Source organism: Canis aureus, chromosome X (genome assembly GCF_053574225.1).
Source record: "Canis aureus isolate CA01 chromosome X, VMU_Caureus_v.1.0, whole genome shotgun sequence".
NCBI lineage: Eukaryota > Metazoa > Chordata > Mammalia > Carnivora > Canidae > Canis > Canis aureus.
Window position 1 is genome coordinate 101,488,185 of NC_135649.1, and position 16,704 is coordinate 101,504,888.

At 32.5% G+C, this 16,704-nt stretch overlaps 1 protein-coding gene and 1 long non-coding RNA gene across 4 annotated transcripts in view; one reads left to right on the top strand and one right to left on the bottom strand.

Annotated features, from left to right (window-relative positions):
- Positions 1 to 16,704, bottom strand: part of LOC144309130 (melanoma-associated antigen B10-like) — a 46,012-nt gene that overhangs the window by 13,525 nt on the left and 15,783 nt on the right. The gene's annotated exons all lie outside the window — the stretch shown is intronic.
- LOC144309132 (uncharacterized) overlaps positions 1 to 16,704 on the top strand; it is a 34,565-nt gene that overhangs the window by 10,837 nt on the left and 7,024 nt on the right. For both annotated transcript variants that reach the window (XR_013375230.1, XR_013375232.1), the window contains exons 2-3: positions 1,348 to 1,471; positions 3,980 to 4,111. This is a non-coding gene — a long non-coding RNA (uncharacterized LOC144309132). The remainder of the gene's footprint in view (positions 1 to 1,347; positions 1,472 to 3,979; positions 4,112 to 16,704) is intronic.

Genomic DNA, 16,704 nt, shown 5'->3' on the forward strand with positions numbered 1-16,704 from the left:
CCTCTCCAACATTTGTTATTTCCTGTGAGGTGGTATCATTGTGGTCTTGATTTGTATTTCCCTGATGGCAAGTGCTGCGGAGCATTTTTTCATGTGCTTGTTGGCCATGTGTATGTCTTCTTTGGTGAAATTTCTATTCATGTCTTCTGCTCATTTCATGATTGGATTATTTGTTTCTTGGGTGTTGAGAAATTGTGCAGCAGTTAAAATTTAAAGGAAAAAACTCATGAGTTGCAAATGGCAAGATATAATTTTTGAATCATTGTATTGCACATCTGTTAGTATATAACATTGTTTGTTAATTATGCTTCAATAAAAACAAATAAAAAAAGATGTGAGGAAGGAGATCAGACATTAGCCTATCACAGAGTCATAAAATTTTTCACTAAATACTTTTGTTTCCCCCATATTATCTCATATAATCCCATGCAAACATTGTATACAACTATTTTATATATTTATATAAGATAAATATGCAAGTTATGGGTAGAATGAATTTGTTTTCTACTTTTTTGTTTGTGTTGCTTAAACATAGAAGAAATTCAGTTAAGTAATTAGTGAAGGAGCTTATAGTGATGTGGTTTAAATATTCACATGTATTCCTCAATATGTGAGTGAAATAGATCAGTGAGTAAAATATATGTTTATGTATAACACAAATATATAAATAATATTGAAATACATGTTAGTTTATATTGATATATATTATATAAGAATAATATATATCCATGTATATATTATTCTTACAGTCTTGACAACACTTAAAGTAAAAATAATGTATATGTAACAATATGGAGTTTATTTTTATCATCATTATTTAACCTCAGTGAGTTTGTTATTCTGCTAAAAAACGAAGACAATACCCCAAGTAGATAAGTTAAAATGGCTGTAGATTCACTTCAATAAATAATATCAAAAGTACATTCCTTGATGTATTTCCATGCCTCATCATATTATGTATCTCACTTTTTTAATGATATATGTGAAGCTAGTTAAGTGATTTGAATAAGTTCAAATTGGTGATACATATTAAAATTTATCATAGAACAAAACAGGAGCAAAATGGAAAATTTAAATGCTATTTTTATACCTTTTAATGACTTTTATTTTTCTAAGATTTTATTTATTTATTCATGAGAGAGAGGGAGAGAGAGAGAGAGAGAGAGAGAGGCAGAGACACAGGCAGAGGGAGAAGCAGGCTCCATGCAGGGAGCCTGACATGAGACTCAATCCTGGGTCTCCAGGATCACACCCTGGGCTGAAGGCGACGCTAAACCGCTGAGCCACCCAGGCTACCCTAATGGCTATTTTACAAGCTAATTTTGTTTGCTTTTTCTTTGCAAATAGGAAAAAATGGAGATACGTAGCAGCTGTCATGAACTGTGAAGAGGCTAAGATTTTTATCCTTCTTGCAAGCTAACAAGTTAGCCTGTCACTTCTTGGATGCTGGCAAAAAGCATGAGGCTCTTGGGTAAGAGACAAAGAACTTTATTCTCATAACAGTTCTAGTCGCCAGAGTACCTGCATTTTCTTACAGTTGTAACCCAAACCCCAGTAACCACAGACTGACATGAAGAGGGCCAAGTAATACCAACACATGCAGTGAGTTGCATTGCAGGAGAGGAGCTCTGTGCTTAGGTAACCTGCATCTTATATAATAGGCAGTGAGGATGCCTTCCCCTTGCTCTGAAGACATATATCTATGTCTATCTATATCTATAGATAGATCGATATCTTCTAAGGCTGTTTGCTTCAGACTTTCTTGAAAAAATTGTCTGGAACAAGGGGCAACCGCGGCCTCACAAGATACACAGAAATGCAGGTGATCCATAGAGAATTGTCTCCTAGCCATTACATATTCCAGTTAATAGGTAAAGTCATTTGTATAGTTGATTTCCTCCCTCTTAGACCTAAACTTTTGGTGAAGTAATATGAATTGATTCACTTGGGGAAAAGAAACATCTTTACAAAAATATATTGTCTCACTCAATCCATTTTGTTAACATCCATCTGGTGTATATTTTATTGGGAGAAAGTAAACAGTAGGACGTAAATTAAGATCCACTTAAACAACTGGATTTCAAGTATTATATGTTTAAATGACAACTTACTCACAAAACGTACTTTTTATTATAAAACTTATTCCAGGTGAGTTTCTTCAATGGAAAGTTAAGGCTTAGACAAAATAAAAGATCCTTTGTTTTGCTATTTTGTATATCAAAATAAAATATTCTGTTAAAATTTCTATGTGTCCCTAAGTGGAATTAATCAAAGATATAAAGGGAAGATAGGTAAATATAATAAATAAATAATAAACCTGTAGGGTTTGAAAAAATCTTCCTTCCTCTTACATTATACACACACTTACCATTAGTATGTTATTGTTCTGACCCCAAGGTCCTAAGCTTTTTAGTGGCACAATGATAAGCATGCATTTCCTTCTTTAATGAAACATATTTTATGGTCTCTAATATCCTGTGAATAAGGAATTAGTGAGATGAATCCTTACCAGTGTTCTAATGGGAGTAGCTTCTGGTTACAGGGAAATATTTAAAGTATTAAATATAAACTGGTATTTAACATTCTAGGCACTATGATAATCCCCTTACAAAAACGTGCAGAGTGGTTATCATTACCTTAGATTTCAAAAGAAAATGCTCTAGTTGCATTTTTGAAACCACTAGTGTTTTAACAGATAAAGTTTCTTGTTGAAGAGGATGGGGGGTACTTTTGGATCAGATAGTCTTTAAATCAACTCAAATCACAGATACACACAAAACTGCTAAAAATCTTCTGGTTATTATATCACTTATCAAAATGTGTTGAAGCTATGTTTCAAAACCAAATATAGTCATATTAAAACTGCCTATAAAATAGTCCAAAACATATCAGCTCTGCCTCTAAAAATTCATGAGGGTGTAAAAATAAAAATACTGAATATGCCATCTAAGTTGAAGATCCCTTATGATTAATTTCTGTTTCTTGATGCAAGTTTATAAACATGCCAATAATTCCTGCACTACATTAAAAATCTTTCTTGTGAACTGACCATGGTGACAAGAATACAAAAGTCCACATTTTTAAAAATATAAATTTGAATTTCTCCTTAATGTGGACATAAAAACAGGCAGTGACTAGAGTTGCATCAATCCTTCCCAACTGTCTCAAAAAATATGTGCACTGTTACAATAAAAACAGTTCACCAGCTGTTTATGTAAAAATTATTTGACGAAAAACAAGCATGGCCATATGGCACTCTAGCTCTGCTGTGGGAGCATGAAGAATAATTTTGTAGGCTGTAGTACATAATGGTCATGCTAAGTAGGGTGTCAACTATTGCAGGCACATTACATTAATAGTTAATCTGTCCTTTTATCCTCTAAGTACTTACGTTTCTTAACAGCTTGTAGTTTGGAAACAAGTTAACAACTCACTGATTAAGAATTAAAATTTTGGAAATGACAAAATATTTGATGTAATGTAGACATAATATTCATTTGCTAATTAAAGGTATTATTTAAATAATACATTAATTGGGTGATGGGAATGTGGTAGGGGAGCTGGTTCTCATTTCTATCTACAAGTTCCAAAACTATTAATATGTTGAAGGTACTATACCATTAATTTAGAAGAAAAAATAATTAGAAGAGGTATTTCATGTAAGAACCAAATCAACATATATACTCACATTCTGTAAGAATTGTACCTCACTCACCTTCATATTGTTTGCAATATCTATAGCTGTGTCTTGCACATAGTAAACAGTAAACATGTAATAAATATTTGCTGAATAGAACATTGTTAGAAAAAATGAATTATAAATGCCACCGGCAGACCCTCGAGTCTTTAAGTTTATTTAGAACTTCTAGAATACATTGGGGAATAACCCTCATACATTACATAGACTACATACTTGAATGATGTTTATTAGCTTATGAAACTCCAATATTTTACTCTCACATTAATTTTCTTTTTTGAGTTGTTTACTTATTGGGAACTAGAGTCAACTGAAAGACAAAACTGAATGGCCTAGCTTTCATCCAGCGAATTAGAGGACTTAATCTCAGATCCTGGAAAAGAAGGTAGAATGAACTACAGAAGAAAAAGCCAGGTTAGAATCCAGTCATTCACATTCATAGTTTTGGTTGATACCCTGACAAAAAGATGTTCATTGACATGTGGCTCTGTTATTAATAACTTTAAAATGTCAACTGAGTGTCATGGTAACATTAATAACTGAGGAAGAAACCACAGCAGACATAGTTCTGTAAGAAAAATGTTGCAGACATACCGTCTATTTCTAAAATGCTTATCTTTTGTGGTTTTCATGGTTAATTTGATATATGAATACCTAGTTTGAACTCAAGATCTGTGTGGTTCCCCCCATATCAATTCCCAAACAAAAATGTTAATCTTTAATTTCAGGTATTTAGAACTTTGCATTAAAATTTTCAAGCTAGTAATGATTTCCTTGTTTACAAATCGTAAACACAACTCGTGTGTAGGTGATTATGTCTCAAGGGACATTGGAAGAAGGCCACAAACCCTGTTATGGGTACATAAATCGTATTGGCTCATGAAATATAACAATCATAATGAGGGTGTATTATGAAAATAACTTGAAAACTTTTTGAGGAAACAGTCTTTAAGTTGGTATAGAAACAAATAGTGAGAGCTCATGGTTTAATATTTGAATGGTGGGACAATTAAATACTGCAATAAGAAGTGTCAATATTTCAGTTGATGACAGTCACAATGAAGCAAAGCTCACAAGATTGGAAGAGACTGTAAGGTAGAAAATTATTATCCCTCTATGATATTAATAGTTAAGAAAACTAGACTTTTTCAGTCAAATTTGTTTCACAAAAATTATCAAAATGGCAATTTCCCAGGAGTGCACACCTTTTTCTTGATTTTTACTATAGCATGTGGTTAAGGTAACTGATTTTTATCACTTTAAAAGATGTTTTTTTTACAAGAAAGTCTGCTGTTCATTTGTTGACTATAAGAAGTAGTATTTTTAGTAAGATGTTAGTTATGTATATATTTAAGATTTCAAGGATACACAAAATATTTGAGAAGACAGTAATAAGTAATAAGAATAAGAATATCAAGAGATATGCTTGATAAGAGATATGCAGTAATAAGAATATCAAGAGATATGCTCACCCAGAATGAGTATGGTAGCATGAAATAATGGGTGATAATAATAGGTAAACCAAAGTGCTAATTTATGAAATAAAAATTACCTGGTATTAGGAAATAAGAATACTTCTGAGAGGAAGTTGCGATTTCTTGATTTATGAATATATTTTTAAAACATATTTTAGAAAAATTCATTGTATACTGTTCAGATATTAAAACAAGGCATCCTTATTTTTGAAAGTAGGGAGCTGTCTAAAGAAGAAATAAAAATCATCCATAATTTCCTATCAAGACGTAGCCTATCTCTGACTGAGTTATTTCGCTTAGCATAATACTCTTTAGCTCTATCCATGTCATTACAAATGTCAAGATTTCATTCTTCTTAATGGCTGAGTAATATTCATATATATGTATATATATGTGTGTGTATATATATATATTCACATCTTATTTCACTCATCTATCGGTGTACGTTTGGGCTCTTTCCATAATTTGGTTATTGTTGGTAATGCTGCTATAAACATTGGGCTACATGTATCCCTTAGAATACCATATGATTTCACTCATGTGGAATTTAAGAAACAAAACAGACAAACATAAGGGAGAATAAAGAGAGGCAAACCAAGAAACAGTCTCTTAATTACGGAGAACAAACTGAGGGTTGCTGGAGGGAGGTGGGTGGGGGGATGGGTTAAATAGGTGATGGGGATTAAGGAGAGCATTTGTAATGACCCCTGGGTATTGTATGTAAGTGATGAATCCATAAATTCTGCACCTGAAACTGATATTACATTGTATGTTAAGTAACTGATAGTTAAATAAAAATATACAAAAAAAAAAGCCATTACATTTTCATAAGTGGAACATGTTGAATAAAAGACAAAAAGTATTAACTATAAAAAAGAGCCTATTAGATATATTTTGTTTACAGTATTTTAGACTTTTTATAGTATCTGTTGCAAACACTTTCCCAATTTATATTTTTACTTTGTTCATTTATTTTACATACAGAATTTTAATATTTTGTAGTTAAATCTGTCATATTTATCATTTATATATATTTTCTGAATTTGAGGTCATATTATAAAGGTTGCTCTTTCTCCTGAATGACCTTTAGTATTCTTCCAGTGTTTTTTTTATTTTTTAATTTTTATTTTTTTAAAAGATTTTATTTATTTATTCATGAGAGAGAAAGAGAGAAAGGCAGAGACAGAGGGAAAGGCAGAGGGAGAAGCAGGCTCCATGCAGGGAGCCCAACGTGGGACTCGATCCCGGGTCTCCAGGATCATGCCCTGGGCTGAAGGCGGTGCTAAACCACTGAGCCACCCGGGCTGCCCTCCCGTGTTTTTTTAACCCTTAAATTTAGGATATATCTACTAGGCCAAATCATAAACAGCTGGTCTACAATTTGGATTTTGCCTGAAATTATTCTTATTCACACAGTGAAGTCTTTGTTGTTGTTGCTTTAGTTTGTTAGCGTGTTTATACACTTATTTTTGAAGTATAATGTATATAAAAACAAAAAAGTGAGCTAACTATAGTTATAGCTCAGTGTATTTTCACAAAGTGAACACATCCATGTAACCATCATCCAGATCAAGAAAAAGAACTACAGCAGAGACAGTAATGTGAAAAAAAAAATTACTGCAGACATGACGATCTGTTTCTAAAACTCAAAAGCCCCCAACATAGCTCTTTCCAATTGCTATGCCTTCTAAAACATTACTACCTTGTTTTAAAAGTTCTAAAAAATAAGTTTGCCAAGTTTTTGAACTTTATGTAAATTGAATCAATGAAAATGACTGTTTTTCATATGGTTATTGACCATTTGGATATCCTCTGTTCAAAGTGCTGATTTGAGTCTTTTGTCTATTTTTTCTATTGGGTTATCTCTCTTTTTTCTATTGTTTTATGGAAGTTCTCTGTACTTTAAACATAAGAACTTTGTTGGAAGTTCGTGCTATACTTATCTTTTCCCAATTCTTGGCTTCTTTTTTCATTCTTTTAATAGGGCATTTTGATACCAAAAGTATATCAATCTTGATGTACTCTATTTTATTAGTTTTTCTCATTGTGATTATTGTTTTTTGTGTCCTGTTTGAGAAACTGTTGCTTATTCTGGGACATTTTCTTCTAAACACTACATTGTTTTAACTTTTGCAGATACACAGTACATCTAGAACTGATTTTTTTATTGTGTGAGTTAGAAATTATGAGTTATTTTTTCTCATAAATGTTTAATTGTTCCAGGACCTTTTACAAATAGACACTTCTTTCCCTGCTGCATTCAGTTGTCATAAATCAAGTTGTTGTGCATATGTGGGTCATTTTAGAACTCTCTAGTTTTTTCTGTTGGCCTATTTTATTGTTCTTTTGTAAATAACACATTGTCTAATTATGTAGTTTTTAAATCATTTTTGATATCTGGTAGTGTAAGTTACTAAGTTTTATTCTTCTTCAAGATTGCCTTGACTGTACTTGGCCTTTTGTGCTTCCATACACATTTAGAATCAGTGTGTCAATTTCCATTTTTAAAAAAGAAAACTGCAGAAATTTTGATTGGGAGTGCATTGAATCTAATATTCAGTTGAAGGAGATTTGACATCTTTAAATCATTCAGTTCTGCAATCAGTGAATAATTATTTAGTTCATCTTTTTTTGTATTTAGCTCTTATTTAATTTCTCTCAGCTATATTTTGTGATGTCATCTTGTGTATATTTCTTAAACTTATTTCTGAGTATTTTATGTTTTTAAAAATATTTTATTTATTTATTTTGAAAGAGAGAGAGCATGAGTGGGGGGAAGGCCCGAGGCAGAGGGAAAGAGAATCTCAATTAGACTTCATGCTGATCCCAGAGCCTGGCACAGGGCTTCCTCCCACGACCCTGAGATCATGACTTAGATGAAATCAAATTTGGATGCTTAACTATCTGAGCCATCCAGGTGCCCCCTAGGTGACTTTGTACATGCTTTTATTAATCTCATTTTTGTTTACAAACCATAATATAATGATACAATTAATTTGTTTATAACAACTTGTATCCCACAAACTTGATAACGTTCCTTATTCATTTTAAATATTTCGTGTGTAGATCCTTTTAAAATTGTATGCAGGACTTTATATGGTTATTAATAAAAGTTAATAAACATTTAATTGTTTTGTTGAATCCTTATGTCTTTATGTATATATGTATGTGTTCCTGCTCCTTATAGTGGCTGGGATAACCTTCAAAATCTTAGATATAAGTGATGACAGTGTTATAAATAGGCACATTTGTCTTGTTTCTGAGTTCAAGGGAAAAACTTAAAATATTTCACGATAACTACAATGTTTGCTCTAGAAATTTAGACCCTTTTTATTCAATTCAGGAAATTTCCTTTTCTAGATTAATAAGTGTTTGTTAATAATAACTATTAACTGGGATGCTTGGGTGGTGCAATTGGCTAAGCACCTGACTCTTGGTTTTGGCTCAGGCGGTGACCTCAGATCATGAAATCAAGCACCCTGTCAGGCTCCATCCTCAGTGGGGAGTCTGCTCACGATTTTCTCTCCCTCACCCTCTGTCCCTACCCTTCCACACTATCTCTTTTTTCTTTTTCTCTCTGTCAAATACATAAATAAATCTTTTTTAAAAATGGATAGTAACTTTTCTCAAATACATTTTCTTCATTGATATATGTGATTTTCTCCTTTTGGTCCTGTTCATGTTTTTGAGTTAAAATTTTTGGTATTTTTAATGTTAAAGAAATCTTGCATTCTTGGAATAAACCTCATCTGATAATGATGTATATTCATTTTATTATTATAATACAATAATAATAATTATTATTATTTACTATCTTTTTATCATTGTATTTAATTTTCTGATATTTTAAGATTGTTGCATCTGTACTTATGAAAGAAATTAGCTATAATATTATTTTTCATAATGTCCTTGCCAAGGTTTGGTGTTACATTTATGCTGCTCTCATAAAATGAGTTGAGATGTCCCCTATTTTTCTATTCTTTGGAAATGTGGTTTTTTTTTTTTTGGAAATGTTTTTATGTAATGTTTTTTTCATCCTTAATGAAGCTGCTTGGTTCTGGAATTTGCTTTGAGGGAAATTAAATTATGGATTCTGTTTAATTTCATTACTATTCAGATTTTCTATTTCTTTTTATGTCAATTTTAGGAAGATGCATTTCTCTAGGAATTCATCTAGTTTAAGAAGTTTTTTGTAATACAGTATTTTTGATATGTGTTGGATCTGATATTCTTTTTTCATTCTAACAGTGGCTTTCTTATGCTTTCACTTTTTCTTGATTTCTCTTCAAGAGTTTATCCATTTAATTAGTCTTTTTAGGGAATTAACTTTTGGTTTGTTGGTACTTTATTTATTTGAACTCTATTTCATTGATTTTTATCTTCTTATCTATGACATGTTTTGTTTTATATTCTTTGGGTTTATTTTGCTTTTCTTTTGCTATTTCCTTGAGATGGATGCTATTTTTTGTTAGCTTATCAATTTTCACCCTCTCCTCATCTCTGAAATTTGGCTTTAAAACTGTAACATTCCCTTTAAGTATACATTGAGTATTCTCTAAATGTCATGCTGTATTTTTATTTTCATTTATTTCAAGATACATTCTAATTTCTGTTTTGTTTTTTTTTCTTTTTTTCCATGGTTTATTTAACACTGTATTTATAATTTCTAAAGTTAGAGGAGATTCTGATTTATTATTATTTTTTAAGATTTTATTTATTTATTCATGAGCGACAGAGAGAGAGAGAGAGGCAGAGACACAGGCAGAGGAAGAAGCAGGCTCCATGCAGGGAGCCTGATGTGGGACTCGATCCTGAGTCTCCAGTATCACACCCTGGGCTGCAGGTGGCACTAAACCGCTGTGCCACCGGGGCTGCCCTGATTTATTTATTATTGATATTTTCATTTAATTACAAAGATTAGTGACTATGCCTTTCATTATTTTAATTCTCTGAAATTTTCTTAAAGTTATTTTGTGGCCTGGTATGTATAGTTAGTTATTTTAAGTGTTCCCGGTGTGCCTGAAAAAAAATGTGCGTGATGAATTCACTGGATAAAATATTATCTGTATATCCTTTACATCAAATTTAAAACTCTTAATATATTCTATATTTTATAAATGTTTTTCCTGCTTGATCTATCAGTTCAGGGACATATACTAAAATCTTTCACTGTTTTTATAGATTTTTCTACACCTTCTGTAATTTTGTCAAATTTTGCCTGTGTATGCAGAGTACATTTTATTTGAGGTATAATGATTCTTCTTCCCATCAAATCAAATTTTTGATCATTCAGAAATAATATTTATATCTAATATTGCTTTTTTGCTTTAAAATATATTTTATCTAATACTAATATACTGGGCAGCCCCGGTGGTGCAGCGGTTTAGCACCGCCTGTGGCCCAGGGCATGATCCTGGAGACCCTGGATCGAGTCCCATGTCAGGCTCCCTGCATGGAGCCTGCTTCTCCCTCTGCCTGTGTCTCTGCCTCTCTCTCTCTCTCTGTCTCTATGAATAAATAAATAAAAAATCTTTAAAAAAAGATTTATAAAAAAATAATAATACTAATATACTTGAGTTATTTTGATTGGGATTTACATAGTACATTTACTTTTTCCATGCTTTTTCAATATTATTATATCCGCTTGTTTCAGATAACTCCCTTGTAAATAGCATGTGGTTGATCTTTGGGGGTGAGAAAAGGAAAGAGGGAGAGAAATAAAGAGAGAGAGAGAAAATCTTAAGCAGGCTCCATGTCCAGAGTGGAGCTCAACATGGGGCTCCATCTCACAATCCTGAGATGATGACCTGAGGCAAAATCAAAAGTCAGATGCCTAATCAACTGAGCTACCCAGCACCCCAGCACATGATTGATTTTTTAAGTCAAGTCTGAATCTCTTTTCCTTTAATTAGTGCATTCATTACATTTCTTAAATAAACGAATGTATTGAGGTTTATAAATACTAAATTATTACTTGCATTCATATTGTCCTACATTTTTTATTAGGCTTTCTCACCTTCCTTATATTTTTTTTGCATTGAACATGGTATTATGTATTTTTCCCTTTCTATGATATTTATAGTATGATATTCTTTATTTCTTCAATTCCTTTTTCTCTAGAAATTACAGCATGCAACCCTGAAGTACCAAAGACTAGTATTTGTTGATTTTTACCCTCTTCTTAGAAAATGTGGGCAATGTAGTTTACTTTAACTACAATTACCTCCATTTTGACTTATGTATATGTTATTCCTATGGGGTTTAATTCTTTAATGTTAAGCACTGACAGCTATTATTATTTTTTATTTCATGTACTCTATGTTGATTTAGATTTCCTCATATTTATAGTTTTGTTTCCTTCCTGCATCTCAGACTTTATATTTAGGATTTTTTTTTTACCTTAGAAACACTTTTTGTTATTTCCTTTATTATAAGACAATTGGTGATGGAGTCTCATGATTCTGTTTGCCAGTCGGTGTCTTTATTTTCTGTTAATTTTTGAAAGATATTTTTGTAGAATATGTAATTCTGTGTTTGTGATCATTTTAATACTTTGAAGCTATAATCCCATTGGCTCCTGGCTTTCATTGTTGATGTTACAAAGGAAGCTGCCCTTTGTTGATCCTCTAAATGTGATTCTCCCGTGAGTTTTTTTAAAGATGTTACTTATTTTTTGCTTTGATTTCCCACAGATATATTGTACATATGTCTGAATTTCTTTTATCTTTTGTGGGATTCATTGGGATTCTTGAATGTATGGGTTGATATGTTCTATTAGTTTTAGAAAAAAATTTTAAGGATTTTATTTATTTATATATTCATGAAAGGCACAGAGACAGAGAGGCAGAGACATAGGCAGAGGGAGAAGCAGGCTCCATACAGGAAGCCTGATGTGGGACTTGATCCTTGGATCCCGGGATCATGCCCTGAGCCAAAGGCAGAGGCTTACCCACTGAGCCACCCAGGCGTCCCTAGTTTTAGAAAATTTATAGCCATTTTTTAAGTCTCATTTTCTTTCTCTCTTCTTTTGAACTCCCATTAGATGTATTTTAAAACTTTTAATTGTATTCTCTGTCTCTTAGCCTTTCTTCTATATTTCATTTACTTTTTTCTCTTCCTGATTCATTCTGGGTGTTTTTTTCTGACCCATCTTACAAATCACAATAGTTTTTTTTTTCTTTTCCAGCTAAATTAAGTATGCTATAAAATCCATCCTTTACCTTCTTAATTTTGATCATTGTATCTTGCTGTTCTAGAATTTCTGATTGGTTCTTTTTGAAATTGTATTGTTACTTTTTATACTTTGCTGTTTCTTGCTGAATATTTTAAGTTCAGCACTTAGCTCTGTGATCATGGATAGCATAGTTGATTTATAGTTTCTGTGTGTTATATATAGTATCTGTACTAATTGTAGGACTGTCAATCATCTTGTCTCATCATGTACTGGGTTATTTTTTGTTGTGTATAGATCCGTTGTTTGATTACACTTATTTAGACATTTTATTGTATTCTGTACATGAATATGATGATTTCATGTATTTGTGCTAATAGCTTCCAGGGAGATTTTCCCCCCTACTGCCAAGTGTTTGGAGGCTTTAGCAATCTAAGATCACCGTAATCCAATTTTAGAGTTTGAGATTTTTTAGAAACTAGATGACCTAAAACTATGCTTCAGTCCATGCAAGGACAGATTTCTTTCTGGTTCATAATTGCTCCTAGTTTCCAGGATCCCAGGAACTATCCTAAATGACAGGTAGGTTACAAAACTGTTCTCCATCTTGGCAGGACCTGAAATTTATCTTTTGCTCACTTAGCCTTTGAGCCTATCACAGCTATTGTTGCCCTCTTAGCCACCTGCAAAGGGTAGCATATAGCATTGCAAGTACTGCTTTCACCTATTAATTTCTGTCTTCTCCAAGATATGGTGTTTCTATTTCCTCATCATGTTGTTAGCTTTCTGATTATATGTTTTTTTCTTCTTCAGATTTTTTATTTATGTATATTAGGATGCAGGTTCTAGATTATGTGGTACCATTTCAGGTTCTCAATTATGCGGTCTACCATTTCAGTGTACTTTATAGGCCTTTCTTAGTCATCATCTTATAGTATTGACATCTTATAATATTGTTAAGTGTTGACAAAAAGTGCGTGTCCCATTTCTGTTTAGGCTTCCTTTGCCTGTAAATTTTCCAGGGCAAAGACTATATATGAAACTTTATCTAGAAAATACAGAAATTGGTGTAGGTTTAACAAGAATTAAATATTTGATAATATGCTAAAAGCTCTTTGTAAGTTTCTAATAGCCCTTAAATTCTGTTTGCTTTGATTTTGGTTGTGAAAAAATTACTTACAGGTCCTTTTAAATGTAACTATTAAAATATATAACTTAATATAAAGGCTAAGCAGAAAGCTAAACATACTTGGCTGCTGGCAAAGTAGATGGTTATCCATGTGTGTCTCTAAAAAATCAATACTAGAAACCATTCTAGAAAGAACTCAAAAAAAAAAGCACTGACATAGTGGAAATCCTGCACTATGCTACACTTCTTAGCTGGGCATTTAATTACTTTACCTAACAACTTTTTTTTTTTTTTTTTTTTACCTAACAACTTTTATTAAATATATGTTATGTGGCAAGCACCATCCTCTGTACTGGGGATACAGAACATGCTGTCCCTGTTCTCAGAGATACCAGGGTCCCATGATGATAACTGTGCAACAAAGAGATACTTGTGTAGCAGTGTGGTGAGTTATCTGGTAGAGACAATGACATTAAGTACTCAAAGTCCTGAGGATGGAAAGGATTGATTTGAGAAATTGGTGTTTCTTTCTCCTCATCCCAGCTAAGGATATGCTTATAAGCCAACTCCATGTCCAATCCCACCTTTCCCCTCCACTCTGTTTTCCAGGGAAGAATGCATCGTTCCTAGGCTTTCTCCACTACCGCAAGCCTCATTTTTAAATGGAATCCTTAAATAATTCAAATAAATGTCTTGGGCAGAAATGGCATGTACAGATGTGGAAAAAAGAGGTGAAGGAGGTGAAAGTAACCAATATATCACTTTTGAAAACTCATTAAAGAAAGAAGAATATATTAAGGAGATGCAGCAATTGTTTCTTTTTTATGGCAATCTTACAGTCTTCAAAATAACTTTCAAATACACCTCTGAAATACTTCAGATTTTATCTCCTTCTATGCATTATGAAAACTTACATGCTGACCCCATTTAAAAATTTTCTGATAATTCTAATTCTTGATATTGAGTTTATTATTATAACACATAATACCATAAATCCAAATTCTCTCAAAATTAGACCTTCGGATAAAGGTAGTTTTCTGAAGTTAGCTAAGTCATGGTATTACCTTTATTCAAAGGTGTATGAAGTATGTCGTTAGAATAGTTTTAATTAATTAAATGAGATTAAATCCTATATGAGTTGAATGTATTAGCAAAAGCCTTTGATTATTTAAATAAAGGCTAACATTTGAAGGAAAGTATAGATGTAAAATAAATCTAGTTCAATAAATAAAGGGATATGAAACCAAATTATTTCTGTGCTATCCATGTATTCTTCCATATTAATTTCTTTCCATTCTCTCATCTAAAAGTATTAGCAAATTAATCCAATTTTAAAATATACTTGTATTTGTTAATTTCATTCTGCCTTCCCCATAAAATATAAAAATAGGCCTTTTAAGAATTTAACATGACTAATCTAAGAAAAGTATGTTAAAAATATAGGATCATATATTAAAAGTGCAAACCCAATATGGTTGAGAGTTACTTTTTTATTATATGATATTTCTGTGTTTACTTATGTATCCTGAAGACTTTTGATGAAAGTATACTTTTAAAGTAGGAAAGCGGGATCCCTGGGTGGTGCAGCAGTTTAGCGCCTGCCTTTGGCCCAGGGCGCGATCCTGGAGACCCGGGGTCAAATCCCACATCGGGCTCCCTGCATGGAGCCTGCTTCTCCCTCTGCCTGTGTCTCTGCCTCTCTCTCTCTCTCTCTCTGTGACTATTATGAATAAATAAATAAAATATTTTAAAAAAATAAAGTAGGAAAGCTTTTCTAATACTCTTTCTAATACTCTAAGAAAATGTTCTTCTGGTACACTGATTGTATATTATTTATCAAACATAAACAGAATTAAGCTAAATGATTTTTCTGGTACATATGAGGCAATCCAGCTTATAGATTTGGGCTGAGAATTAAGGTACACAAGTCAATATATATGAGCTGGTGAATCTCCCTTTTTATAATATTATTTCATTTACTAGGTATTAAAGTACTTTTTTAGTTGGATGATAGAATTATTAGATATAAAGAGGAGCAGAAGGAAATGTCAAAGTCTCTATTTTCAAATTATATTTTAATTTTTTCTTGTAATTATGTCTTGCTTGATTTTTGCCCCATCACCTGTTCAGCTGATTATTAAATAACAATTTTAATTTAAAAGCATATATCAGTCAGAAGCCAGGCAGAGAGAATTTAAGCTATAGAGTTCAGTAGAGAAAATTTAATATTGGGAATATTATGTCCAAAAAGTATTAGAAGAACTGAAAGGGCAAACAAGGGACCATGAGGCAATTTGGCTATTAGCACAGGAGGAAGCCACGGCTAAACCTAGTACTAGAGGAGCAAGGATAGGAAGTAGTGGTACAAAGAAACAGGAGTAGGGGCTTTCTGTAAGGAACTGGGACTTGGGAAGGAGGAATGCTGCTAGAAGTTACAACCACAAGGAGATGGAGCCACACCAAAAAGGTAATCTGAAGCAGATAGGTGGGAGAAATAACCTAGAATCTGGTCTCCACTCTCCATTCACCCTCTCCTGCTAGTGGCTCCCATTGACAGGATTGATCTGACAGCATTAGTCAGATGCTAATTGGTAAAGGAGCATGGGCTTTGCAGTTGTGGGGCTAAGTCCCCTGAGCAGAGTATAGTAAGAGGAAAGTAAGAAATGGCCCTAAGAGCATATTGGCCAGTAAACAGATCAATATATTCTAAATAGTAGTTTAATGTTGTTCTTTTCTAGCATAGCATCACATTCCCAGACTTGTAGAAGGTTAGAAAATCATCAGACTACAGATGACAAACTTTCAATACTTACAGTTTTTGAAGTAGTGGGAGATTTAAAAATATAAAAATGGAACAATGTACCAAAAAGGCATTAATAAAAGGACATATTAACTCTAATTAAAAATGAATGGATGGAAAATATAAAGATCCTTGCTTCACATAATAATGAATACCTTTGTATTATCTGTATTACCAAATACTGAATTGGCATCTCTCATTCTGAAATCATAGAAAGATGATGTTCCTATCATGCTTTTTGGTATTTCTCTGCTATTCCTAGCCTATGGAAGAATGTGGAAAAACAAAATGACATGTAGCTGTTGGAAAGTAGTAAAGAAAATTACTGTTATTTGTAAAAGATATTATCTACGTGAAAACTCAGAAAATTATCTGAAAAAAATGATCACAACTAAAAATCTATTTTATTGCTGAGAACAAAAAATAAGTAAA